The 13478-nt window shown below is 44.5% G+C and overlaps 1 long non-coding RNA gene across 2 annotated transcripts in view; it reads left to right on the top strand.

The window, feature by feature from the left end:
- The first annotated feature begins 11916 nt into the window (after positions 1-11916).
- The window catches only part of LOC137531650 (uncharacterized), a 54033-nt gene continuing 52471 nt past the window's right edge, over positions 11917-13478 (top strand). Inside the window, exons 1-2 of one of the 2 annotated variants that reach the window (XR_011023699.1) lie at positions 11917-12016; positions 13254-13347. This is a non-coding gene — a long non-coding RNA (uncharacterized lncRNA). Of the gene's footprint in view, positions 12017-12048; positions 12089-13253; positions 13348-13478 lie in introns of those variants that run through there. The other variant, XR_011023700.1, reaches the window with a different exon arrangement.

Here is a 13478-nt window from a genome sequence, read left to right as displayed (position 1 = left end):
ACCCTGTACTGTGGCCTCCTCCTCCCCAATAGCCACCCTATTCCTCTCCAGATTTATTTTCTTTAACAGTTAGGGTGCAAAATCTGCACAGTAAATGTGAAGAAACAAATACGCCCAACTGCCTCCGCCATACCAATTCACATGCACAACTCTTCTTCACCATGAAAAACACTTGTCAACCACCATCTGTAAGAAAACAGAAGAGAGACAACACAAAAAAAGAGATACCAATTTACATGCATTACCACATACAATAACAGATATAAAATACTACCCATGAAATGCTCACAAAGTGACCTGTAAAAAAATATTGTTTATATATGCATGCATATTATACTGGAAAAAAGAAATAAAGTCAGACAAAAAGAGTAAGAAAGTTGCAAGAAAAAAGAACAAATACACGTTATAACAAACCCAATGCCAAACTCTTCTTCAAGATGAAAAAACTTGTCCACCGCCATCTGTAAGAAAACAGAAAAGAGACAACACAGAAAAAGAGAAAACAACATACATGCATTTACACATACAATGGAAGATATAAAATATTACACATTGCAAAACTAAAGGATACTACAGGGTGGGCCATTTATATGGATACACCTGATCTATGTATACACCCCATATACAACATCATACCATCAATTTTTTTTGTTCCAACAGTCTTGGAGTGATCTATCCAATGCGGGTTAGTGTCAGACCAATAGTGGTGGTTTTGTTTGTTAATTTCACCTTTCACGTAAAATTATGTACCCAGATAAATAGCCAAATTAAGGTGTATCCATATAAATGGCCCACCCTGTACTGTGGTCTCCTCCTCCCCAATAGCCACCCTATTCCTCTCCAGATTTATTTTCTTTAACAGTTAGTGTGCAAAATCTGCACAGTAAATGTGAAGAAACAAATACGCCCAACTTCCTCCGCCATAACAATTCACATGCACAACTCTTCTTCACCATGAAAAACACTTGTTGACCGCCATCTGTAAGAAAACAGAAGAGAGACAACACAAAAAAGAGATACCAATTTACATGCATTACCACATACAATAACAGATATAAAATACTACCCATAAAATGTACACAAAGTGACGTGTAAATAAAGATTGTTTATATATGCATACATATCATACTGAAAAACAGAAAAAAAGTCAGACAAAAAGAGTCAGAAAGTTGCAAGGAGAAAGAACAAATAGATGTTATAACAAATACGATGCCAAACTCCTCTTCAACATGAAAAATACTTGTCGACCGCCATCTGTAAGAAAACAGAAGAGAGACAACACAAAAAAAAGAGATAATAATTTACATGCATTACCAAATACAATAACAGATCTAAAATACTACCCATGAAATGCACACAAAGTGACCTGTAAAAAAAGATTGTTTATATATGCATACATATTATACTGGAAAAGAGAAATAAAGTCAGACAAATAGAGTAAGAAAGTTGCAAGAAGAAAGAACAAATACATGTTATAACAAACCAGATGCCAAACTCTTCTTCAACATGAAAAATACTAGTCGAACCCCATCTGTAAAAAAACAGAAGACAGACAACACAGAATAAGAGATACCATCTAACATGCATTAACATATACAATGACAAATATAAAACGTACGCACAAAATGACCAGTCCAAAAATATGGATTATATATGCTTACATATTATACTGGAAAAGAGAGTAAAAAACAAACAAGAAGTGCAAGAAAGTTGCAAGAAGACAGACAACACAGAAAAAGAGATACCAACTTACATGCATTAACACATACAATAAGAGATATAAAATACTACACATGAAATGTTATAACAGATCCCAGATTTCCGGCCGGAAAAAAACCTAGTACCAGAGCCCGTTTTTAAATGGGCTTGGGTCTACTAGTGGAATATATAAAACATTACACATGGCAAAGGTGCAACGTGACCTGTAAAAAAGATGCTTCATATTTGCATACATATTACACTGGAAAAGAGAATAAAAGACAGACAAAATGTGTAAGAAAGTTGCAAGTAGAAACAACAAATACATGTTATAACAAATCCCATTCCCCTCTCTTCTTCAACATAAAAATACTTCTCAGGGGGCGCATGCGCACGGCTGACTAAGATGAACGCTTAGTTTTAAAGCTGCGCGAGTACAGGGAGACAATTAGCTATTAACACTGCTTTACCCGCTTCCCCATTCCTCCAAAACGCAACAGGGGCAATCGGAGCGCTCGGGGCACCGGCCGGAAGATGCCTTCCGACTCCCGAGACAACACCGGGGCTACAAATTCGCCATCAAGTACGCCGGCAGGATCACCTAAGATGGCACCTGGCGCGGACCGTGAGGCTGACATACAATTCGAAAAAAGCCAGGACATGTTTCCCCACGCGGACTTACCAGCAAGCAAGTCACCCTCTCTGCCAGAGCAGCTTACGCTGGAGGAACTCAGAGACATCATACGCCAGGAAATCATTGGTGCTAACAAACAACTGGGCTGCGAGCTTCTCCATGAAATCAGACAGGTGGGTCATCGCACGTCCGCCATTCAGGGAAGATTAGACAACGCTACAATAGTGCTGGAAGGGCATGAGGAAGAAATTGAGTCCCTCAAATCAGAGATCCGCACACTGCATGATAAAATGGAGGACGCTGAAAACAGATCAAGAAGGGAAAACCTTAGAGTGCGTGGAATCTCTGAAACTATTCAAGATTTTTTTTTTTGGGGGGGGGGGGGGGGCTTCATTACCGCGCTATTTCAGGAACTGTACCCAAACTTACCAGTCAATCAACTAGAAATGGACCACGTTCATAGGGCCCTCTCACGCCCACTCCCTAACGGTCTGCCGAGAGATATCATTCTTAAAATGCATCATTATCTTACCAAAGAGAAGCTACTCCAAGCTGCGAGAAACAAGCCAGACCTCTCCTTCCAGGGGCATAAGTACCAACTATATGCAGACTTGGCCTCCACCACACTGGCTAAGCGAAAAGAGCTGCGCCCTTATCTTGCTACCTTGAGGGATAAGGGAGTCAAATACAGATGGAGCTTTCCTTTTCAACTTAATTTCCACTGGCAGGAACAACAGCACTCCATCCGCAACATCGAAGAAGCCAGGGAGTGCTTTCGTCTTCTGGACTTCCCGCTGCCTCCCTAGCCTTCTCAGTCACAGAGCTCCCCTAAGCGTACAGCCGACTCCCAAGCACAACCGGATTGGGCCGGCTCTGCATCACCTAAAGAACAGAGACCCCCTAAGAAACGGTCTCAAGCCCTAAAGGACTTATCATCTCAGGTGTTCCAGAAAGTACAATGATCTGCAAGTTAAGTACTTCACTTTGCTAAACGCGCTTTTTCTCCCGCCATTGCGGCCTAGTGGCCCAGCCTGCCTTGATTAACTTCCATAGACAAGCCATGTGCTTCCCTATGTAACTGTGGGCCCATGCGGAGTCTAAGCTAAGTGACTCATTTTATGTCCGGACCCTGTCCACCTTTTCAAGCTCACGGAGTACCACTATATACTGACAGCATTATCAAAAGATATACTCTTGCTCTAATTTTCTGGGCCCTCTGCCCTGGTTAATATGAGCCTGTTGGCTCCTTCAGATGGCTGTCTACTGCAATTTCCGCCATAAACTGGCTCAATTGTTATGCTTTTCTTTTCTGTTAACAGTGTTGCACAGACACAGGAATGTTCAATGTTTACCCATTGGAATCTGACTGTCCTCTTTTGAATTTAAATTTTGTGTATTTCTATGCCACATGTCTAAATTTCATAGGTGCCAATAGCCTGTACCTTTATACTAAACCTACGCTTTATGAAAAGAGCTATGTGGGGCTATAATAGCATTTAGATTGTTATGTGTTAACACCCTCCGGGCTTGCCATTGCTGTACTTTCACTTAAGCAGCCAGCCTAGGGGGGTTAGAATGGCGCACACAGGGTATCTCTCATTCAGCAGACTTAAAGGTGGCTATAGTGGGCTCCTAGACATACTGCCCACGTAGCATTACGCTGACAAATTGATCGCCGCCCCCCCTGCTCCCCGGGGTCACACATCTATTTGTATACCCTATTTACATTTATAGCTGGTGGGTGCCCGCGGGGAGCTAATGGTATAGATTTCCTTAAATCAAGATGCTTAGGAAATATTATTTTGCTTTTACCTGTTCACTAAAGTGGCTTATTGACATATAAAGTTCATGCCCAGTTTTCTGAGCTGAAGGGCTGAATTAGTCCTCTGGTAGCAATTTAAAATTTAGGCTACCTCCTTTTTATAGGGGTCCCTCTCGCCCCCCGGGGGCGCCCACATGGGTCAACATTATGCACACCGTCTCTGCCTTTCACTGGGCTGGGTCTGCCACTGCAGCGTTTCCCCCTGAGGGCTATCGTGGGGGGCTGGCGAGTTAGTGAATGCTAGTTTTTTCTCCCGGGTTGTTCTCTTGTGAGTATTGTCGCTTCCCTCGCCCCCTGGGGGCGCCCGTTGGTGTGGTGTTGCACGTGCCGTCTTGGCCTTGTGTGTGCCGGGTCCGCCACCACAGCATTTCCCTCCCGCTATAGTGGGCCCCTAGACATACTGCCCACGTAACATCACGCTGACAGGTTGGTCACTGCCCCCTGCTCCCCGGGGTCACACATCTATTTGTATATTCTATTTACATTTATGGCTTGTGGGTGCCCGCGGGAGCTGGTGGTATAGATGTCTTGGAATCAAGGTGTTTAGGAAATATTATTTTGCTTTAACCTGTTCACTACTATGGCTTATTGACATATAGATTTCATGCCCAGTTATCTGAATTGAAGGGCTGGGTTGGTCCTCTGGTAGCAAGTGAAAATTTTGGCGACCTCCTTTTCATCTGGGTCCCTCTCGCCCCTCGGGGACGCCCACATGGGTCAATGTTACGCACGCCGTCTCGGCCTTTCACTGGGGCATTTCCCCTTGTGGGCTGCCGTGGGGGGCTGGCAGGTTAATGAATGCTAGTTTTTCCAGGGTTGTTATTTTATGGGTGTTGTCACTTCCCCCGCCCGCCCGGGGCGCTCGCGTGTAATGTTACACATGCCGTCCTGGCCTTGTGTGTGCCGGGTCCGCCACTGCGGCATTTCCCTCCTGCGGGTCGCCCTTGGGGGGCTGGGGCGGTGACTATCACCGAGCGGGTTTGATTTGCAGAGATGAGCCAGACTTGAAATTTATGATGTACTATAATCTTTATCCCTAACCGATTGCACAGGCAATAAGGATTGCGGATAGAGTGGTGTACTTTGAATCTAGCCACCCTTGAACCTCTCCCATCACTTTTTGTGCTCCCGCACGCACCCGACGAGTGCTACATGGTTGGCACCCCACGGGCGCAATTTGATGCTACCCAGCATCTCCTTAAACTCCAGAGGGTTTCTGTTTACTGGATAACCCTCTTTGTTCTGTCTTATACTATCCTACTAGACTACATAGAAAAAGAGAAAACAACTTACATGCATTATCACATACAATAACAGATATAAAATACTACACATGAAATTCCTACAATGTCACCTGTGAAAAAAAATGGTTCACATTGCATGTTTATATTATACTGGAAAAGGGAATGAATGAGAGACAAAAAAAGGGAGAAAGTTTAAAGGAGAAGAAACAAATACATGTTTTAACAATTCACATGCCCAACTCTTTTACAACATGAAAAATACTTGTTGAACACTATTTGTAAGAGAACGGTAGAGAGACAACACAGAGATGAATAATCCCTCTTCCATGTAGACAAATATATGCCAAACACAGGAAACAAATGCACTGTCCAAGACAGTACTTGCCTTTTAACCACTTGCCGACCGCACACTCATACCGTGCGGCGGCAAAGTAGTAGCTGGAGGACCAGCGACGCAGATGTGCGTCGCCAGGTGCCTCCCTAATTAATCAGGAAAGGCCGCTCGCGCGAGAGGCCGTTTCCTGTTAGATCACGGAGCGGGTCTCCGTGAATAGCCTGCGAGCCGCTGATCGCGGCTCGCAGACTAAATGTAAACGTAGGAGACGTATGTCTCCTTTGTTTACATTGTACGGCGCTGCTACGAAGCAGCGCCGTAAGGCAGATCGGCGATCCCTGGCCAATCAGCGGCTGGGGATCGCCACGATGTGACAGGGACACTGACCGGATAGCGTCCTGTGCAGCCCCGATCACCGGGGGGGGGGGGGGAGCAGGTAGGAGAGGGAGGGGGGAATTTCGCCGTGGAGGGGGGCTTTGAGGTGCCCCCCCCGCAACATGCCTGCAGACCGGAGCGATCAGACCCCCCTGCACATCATCCCCATAGGGGGGGGAAAAAGGGGGGCGATCTGATCGCTCTGCATGTAACATGATCTGTGCTGGGGGCTGCAGAGCCCACCCAGCACAGATCATAAAAAGTAGCGCTGGTCCTTAAGGGGGGGTAAAGGCTGGGTCCTGAAGTGGTTAAATGGGTCCACAGGCAGTGGACAGCGCAGGTGCGGCAGGACCTGGAGGCCATATTAATTGGGGAAGCTGAGGACGACCCGGGGGATCGGTTCGGGACCCCACTGGAGACTGGTTGTCCCACTTAAGACACGGCGGAATGAAACGGGGTGGGGGGGGGGCAGATGGTGTCCCCTAAGGATGATAAATAGCAAGAGATATTTAACTTTTTTTAAGTTTTTTGCCTTGTAAGTCCTTTAACTCTTCTTCAGCATGAAAAATACTTGTTGAGCCCCATCTGTACGGGCTCAGACACACTATCAGCGCTCCTCTGAGCGCTTTTTGGCCTCCATAGTTTTCTGAGAGCTTTTTAAAAACCGCTCATATTGACTTACATTTAAATTGCAGTAAAATCTTGGTAAAATCGTGTTTGCGGTAAAATATGCAATTTTACTGCAATCACAATTTTACCATGAGTCCTAAGAGAACAGAAGAGAAACAATATAGCAAAGAACAATCCATCTTGCATGTATAAACACATATAATGACACTTATAAAAAATTACACAGTGCATGCATACAATGTTATCTGTAAATAAAGACGGTTCATATAGCATATACACCATACTAGAAAATAGAATGAAAGGGAGACAAAGAGTGGAAGAAAGTTGAAAGGAGGAGGAACAAATAAATGTTTTAACTGTTCACATGCCCAACTCTTCTTTAACATAAAAAATACTTGTTGAACCCCATCTGAAAGAGAATAGAAGAGAGACAACACAGAAATGGACAATCCATCTTATATGTATACATATACAATGTCAGATATAAAATACTACATCCAGTGGCGGACGACGGACGTAGGCCTGTGCTGTCATGTGGGGCCCATTCAGCTCCATTAGTCAGGCCCAGATCATCCTCTAGGTTTGTGTATGTCGGCAGATTGTGTGCTTCTCTGAAGACAGTGAATGACATGACTTTGCACTCTGTAATGTGCTGCAGAAGATGTCAGTGCTATATAAGTACATAATTATAGTATGGAAGGACATTAGTCCATGAGAATGGTAGAGGTTAGAGTGTGAGCTGCTCTGACGACAGTCAGTGACATGACTATGCACTCTGTAATGTGCTGCAGAAGATGTCAGTGCTATATAAATACATAATTATAGTATGGAAGGACATTAGTCCATGAGAATGGTAGAGGTTAGAGTGTGAGCTGCTCTGACGACAGTCAGTGACATGACTATGCACTCTGTAATGTGCTGCAGAAGATGTCAGTGCTATATAAATACATAATTATAGCATGGAAGGACATTAGACCATGAGTATGGTAGAGGTTAGAGTGTGAGCTCCTCCGAGGACAGTGAGTGACATGACTATGTACTCTGTAATGTGCTGCAGAAGATGTCAGTGCTATATAAATACATAATTATAGTATGGAAGGACATTAGTCCATGAGAATGGTAGAGGTTAGAGTGTGAGCTGCTCTGACGACAGTGAGTGACATGACTATGTACTCTGTAATGTGCTGCAGAAGATGTCAGTGCCATATAAATACATAATTATAGTATGGAAGGACATTAGACCATGAGTATGGTATTGGTTAGGGTGTAAGCTCCGCTGAGGACAGTCAGTGACATGACTATGTACTCTGTAATGTGCTGCAGAAGATGTCAGTGCTATATAAATACATAATAATAATAATATGGTAGGACATTAGACTACTCTGTAAAAGGACTGTGGAAGATAACAGTGCTAAATAATAACAATAAAAGGTTTTTGTCCATTTATATTTTTACAAGTTTTGATCTATGACACTGCTGCATGGGGAGCAGTGATAACTGCTTGTGGCCTAGTCAAGTACAAGATATAATGAAATGGAAAATATGTGCGACATTAATACAGTGCTTACAGATTGTAACTTAGGTTCACATACTTTTATGTTATTGACACTATTTGAATCGACCCATGATCTGTTACGACCACGCCCACTTACATGGGGCCCCCTACATTTATTCTGCACAGGGACCCACTGTTGGCTTTGTCCGTCACTGACTAAACATGACATTCCTACAATGTGATCTGTGTGATCTGAAGAAAAAAGGGTAAGGCTACTGAGGTTGGATGTGGAGAGAGAGAGGTGCTTATTAACAGCCTGTAAGGGACCAATCGGCTTTTTAAATCGCTAGTGTAATGTAAACTATATGGTAGAGATCTCACTGTTGTGATTGTCGAAGATTTGCGGTAAACGCAAACGCGATACATGCAGCATTTTTTTGGCGAATGTTAGAGCTATCATAATTGCAATGTATTTAAAACATGAATAACAATTGCAAAAATGTACTGTAAAAAATATACGATAATCGCAAGAAAAGCCAGCGTCTTGCAATCCCCAGTGTGAACAGGGCTTGAGGGAGAGTGTAAGGCTACTGAGAATTCTGGGGGTAGATAGGGAGAAAGGGGCAGTTTCTAGGCTTCAAGCCGGAAGGAGGAAGTGCGCGGTAGTGAGTCTTGCATTGCGTCCAATAGGAGGCGTGCAAGACGTCTGGAATGCAGGAAAGCCAACGGACTTATGGGTAACTAACCCCCTCTCTCCCAGCCACACAGCTAAGGCAATTAAGCCTCATTTAAATCACGAATTCGAGTCCTTAGGGACTCGTGAGCTCCATGCCTGGTGAGAGGTATATGGAGGCTGCCATTTTTATTTCCTTATAAGCAATACCAGTTGCCTGGTTATCCTGCTGATCCTCTGCCTCTAATTCATTTAGCCATAGACCCTGAACAAGCATGCAGCAGATCAGGTGTTTCTGACATTATTGTCAGATCTGACAAGATTAGCTGCATGCTTGTTTATGATGCAGATTAAAACACTACTGCAGATATATAGATTAACAGGGCTGCCAGGCAATGTGTATTGTTTAAAAGGAAATAAATATGGCAGCATCCACTTACCTCTCGCTTGTACCAGTTACCTGCAGTGGAAAGACCAATACTCCGGTCCCCCGCAGTGTCCTCCTTTCGTTCTAATGAGCCGCCCTGGTCCGTGGGCCTCCTAATCGTGCTCCCATGGACGAGAGCGCTCTGCACATGTGCAATATGAAAAACTATGTACTGCACATGCAGAATGCTGTCGCCAGCGTTTTGCAATTTTGTGAGTGATTTGTATTTTAGCTCTTACCTGTGCGTTAGTTTTTTTTGTTTTTTTTTACAGCGCTTTTCTAAACGCTTTTGCAGATCAATTCAGGAAATGAACTCTTTGATCCAGAAAATAATAAATACAATGTATTTATTCTTAAAAGCGCTCGGGAAATCGCTATACAAAGCGTATTTTCAAGCGCTTTGCAATTTCCCTATACCTTCCATTGAGGCAAATTGCCTCCAAAATGGTACAGGCATCGATTTGGTGAGCGGATTGGAATCGAACCGCTCATATGTGAACACTCTCATAGGGAATCATTGCACAAAAGCTTTTTAGGGCGATTTTGAAAATTGCCGGTGCTTAAAAAATCCCAAAAGAAAAATATTTCCAAAAGCGCCCAAGCTTTTAAAGTCAACCTTTTTTTTCAGCTTTCAGTTCCGTTTTGAAGGGAACCTTATCTCAAAATAGTTTTACTTACTTGGGGCTTCTACCAGTCCCCTGCAGCTGCCCTGTGCCCTCAACATGCTGGAGCAATGTTCCATTCCCCCGCTGCAGCTAAGTTTCGTTTTCGGCGTACTGCACCTGCGCGGCACTGGCTGCGCGCATCCTTCTCTCTCACATTGCTGTCCTGCGCATGCGCAATAAGAGAAATCAGGGTTGGCGACGTGAGCGAGAATGTGTGTCTAGGGCCATGCAGGCACAGTGGCTGGGCGATGAAACTTAGCCGCCTGGGGGGACTAGAGCATTGTTTTAGGATGTCAAAGGCGCAGGTGACTGCAATGGGCTAATAGAAGTCCCAGGTTACTGAAAATCCTTTTTTATTTTTTTCTCCTTAAAGGGGAACTGAAGTAAGAGGTATACGGAGGCTGCCATATTTATTTCCTTTTAATCAACACCAGTTGCCTGGCAGCCCTGCTGGTCTATTTCTCTGCAGTAGTATCTGAATAACACCAGAAACAAGCATGCAGCTAGTCTTGTCAGATCTGATTTTAAAGTCTGAAACACCTGATCTGCTGTATGCTTGTTCGGGGGCTATGGCTAATAGTATTAGAGGCAGAGGATCAGCAGGGCTGCCAGGCAACTGGTATTGATTAAAAGGAAATAAATATGGCAGCCTCTATATACCTCTTATTTCAGTTCCCCTTTCATTTGTGTTAAAGGGCAACTGAAGCAAGAGGGATATGGTGGCTGACATATTCATTTCCGTTTTTTAACAATACACTTTGCCTGGCTTCTCGCTGATCCTCTGCCTCTAATACTTTTAGCCATAGACCCTGAACAAGCATGCAGCAGATCAGGTGTTTCTGACATTATTGTCAGTTCTGACAAGATTAGCTGCATGCTTGTTTCTGGTGTGATTCAGACACTTCAGCAGCCAAATAGATCAGCAGGGCTGCCAGGCAATGTGTATTGTTTAAAAGGAAATAATTATGGCAGAATCCATACTCTTCTCACTTCAGTGTCTCTTTACGGTTCCCTATAACCTCACTGCTCCAGGTTTGCAGCCTGCTTCACATATGCAAAGGACGGTGAAGGCGGAGCTTAATGGCCATTGGGGCGGGGCTTATCACGGCCAAATGGGGGCGGGAATACTTTTCGATTTGGAGGCGGGGTTTTGCAGCGGCTGGAGGGGAATACCTGGCTGCTCAGGACAAAGTCTGGCCCTGGAAAAGACCCTGATCACATATTATTGCTACCAAAAGGAATTTGCATCTTTTTTTTAATAAGTAATATCAGCCCAGCATACCTCCCAACTTTCTGAGATGAGAAAGAGGGACACTTAGGCCATGCCCCTGCCACACCCCAGATCATGCCCCCGTCACACCCCTAGTCATGCACACCATAAAGATTTCATAAGAAAAATATGTTGTTTTATAATTCAAATCACACTGGTCCTTTCTACCCTGGTTCATTTTCCTTCATACTAACATTGAAATTAAGAAATACTTCAATCTAAAGGATGGGAATGTCAATCAAACACATTTTTCAGGAGAGAAATGTACATCTTTACATAGAAAGAGGCACAAAGTCCTGAAAGAGGGACAAATGAGGAGAAAAGATGGACAAATGAGGAGGAATGAGGGACCGAGGGACAGGGCTCCCAAAGAGGAGTCCGTCCCTCCGAAAGAGGAACAGTTGGGAGCTATAGCCCAGGATGAGCGTCAAAACGTAAACTAATTTCTGTTCTCAGAAATCTAGTTCCATGGCATCCATACTACAATCACAGTGTTATTTCTACTACCGGCCGCTAGGGGGAGCTCCGGGATGTAGCCGTCTCTACTGTCAGGGCACTGGGCAGCCGCTCTCTATGACTGCTTCTTCCTGGAGCTGTTGCCGGTGTATGTCTGGTCTGAGAGCTCCTGGCTAATGGCTATCGGGGATACGGAGAGAGAGGTCGCACTTCTGTCTCCGCCGTTGCTCTGTCTGCGATGGGGATGCGTGCCAGTATGACGTCATGGCAGCTATTGTGACGCACGTGTGCAGGTGGGCATCACGAGAACCGCTGAGGATGGCACCTGCCCATCTGCTATTGCTATGCCATGCTAGTGGATGGAGGTGAGGAAATATGTACAACAGGGAAAGGTGAGGGAATGTGCTGTATATACTGCTGTACGTGCATCATGCAGCTATGTACTCAGCGGTGTGCACATGCCTATCCACACTACAATTTAGATTGGCCAATTTTACCACTGCTATGTGGTATGTGACTCTGAGCTTAGTCGCATAATCTGTGTCAGTCCCTCATGTTACATGGAGGTGGTAAAAGTGGCTTGTGTTTGGCCAATCCATTTTATGGATATGTGTATGCACCCTAAAGGTGGCCACTAACTGTCCAATTTGTAGCGCAAAATCGTTCGAGCGATCAGAAATTCGGATCGGTTGTAAATAATCTGTTGATAGGCACAAACGATTCTAAAACAATTGGATTTTTGTCAAATCAAAATTTGGCTTTTCTATTGCTTGCTGCTGCACTGAAGTAAAGGTGTAGTCCGTACAGAGAATAGGGCAGCGCATTCGCAGAAAGGTGCAGTCCGTCCGCAACATTCTGCACTCAGTACAGAGAATGGTGCAGTTCTTTAGACAGCTTCCGGTGTGGTTTCCAGGCAGGGCAGCACAAAATTTAGGGCAAATGCTCATGTCCCCGAAATCAGCTGATAATCGGCTGTTTCAGAAACTGAAAGTTCTTTTGCGAATGTGCATGAGTAACATGGAGCCAGCGTGTTGTCACAATATGTTATCAAAAGAACAGGGCAACAGTGCCGATCATTTTGTTTTGTTTCCATTGATGATCCTGCCGGATCGATCGAGGCACGTGGCAACTGTAAGGTGGTTGAGCGCACCAGTTGTTCTACTCACTGTGACGCAATATGGTTATGCTATGACATTTAGTAGAAGCCAACTATCTAGGGCACACCAACACACCAGCAGTCTGAGTCGGCACATAGCTTCTGCAGCCCTCACCTCATCCACTGCAACTTAGGGTGCATATACACATGCTATTTTGATTGGCAGATCACTGTCCAATTTTGCTACCTCCACGTAGTAGGAAGGTAAACAGATTGTGGATTGTATGAACAGATTGTGCAGGAAAGCTCTTGTACTACATGGAAGTAGTAAAATTGTGCAATGATTGGCCAATCAAAATTGCATGTGTGTGTACCAGGCTTTAGCATGGACATTAACTGCTTTTTGAGCTCACCTCCACCTATCATTTGCCCAGGTCTGGATGAAGAAAGAAGAGCCTGTGGTGACCAGTCCCAGCGCAGTGGTGGCCTTCGACAGCTTGACCATGACGCCTGGTGAGGGATCGCTTGGTAAGTATGGTGCACTGCTTTCTGCCCACTGCCACTTCTCATTGGATGGGTTTTTTTTTCAGTCACTGTGGGCCTGATTTGCAAAACTTGGCGAGCATTGTTATTGGGAGAACAAATCCTCTGTACTCACT

Source organism: Hyperolius riggenbachi, chromosome 9, assembly GCF_040937935.1.
Source record: "Hyperolius riggenbachi isolate aHypRig1 chromosome 9, aHypRig1.pri, whole genome shotgun sequence".
NCBI lineage: Eukaryota > Metazoa > Chordata > Amphibia > Anura > Hyperoliidae > Hyperolius > Hyperolius riggenbachi.
The sequence above is the reverse complement of the archived record's forward strand: the minus strand, read 5'-3'. Positions and strand labels throughout refer to the sequence as shown.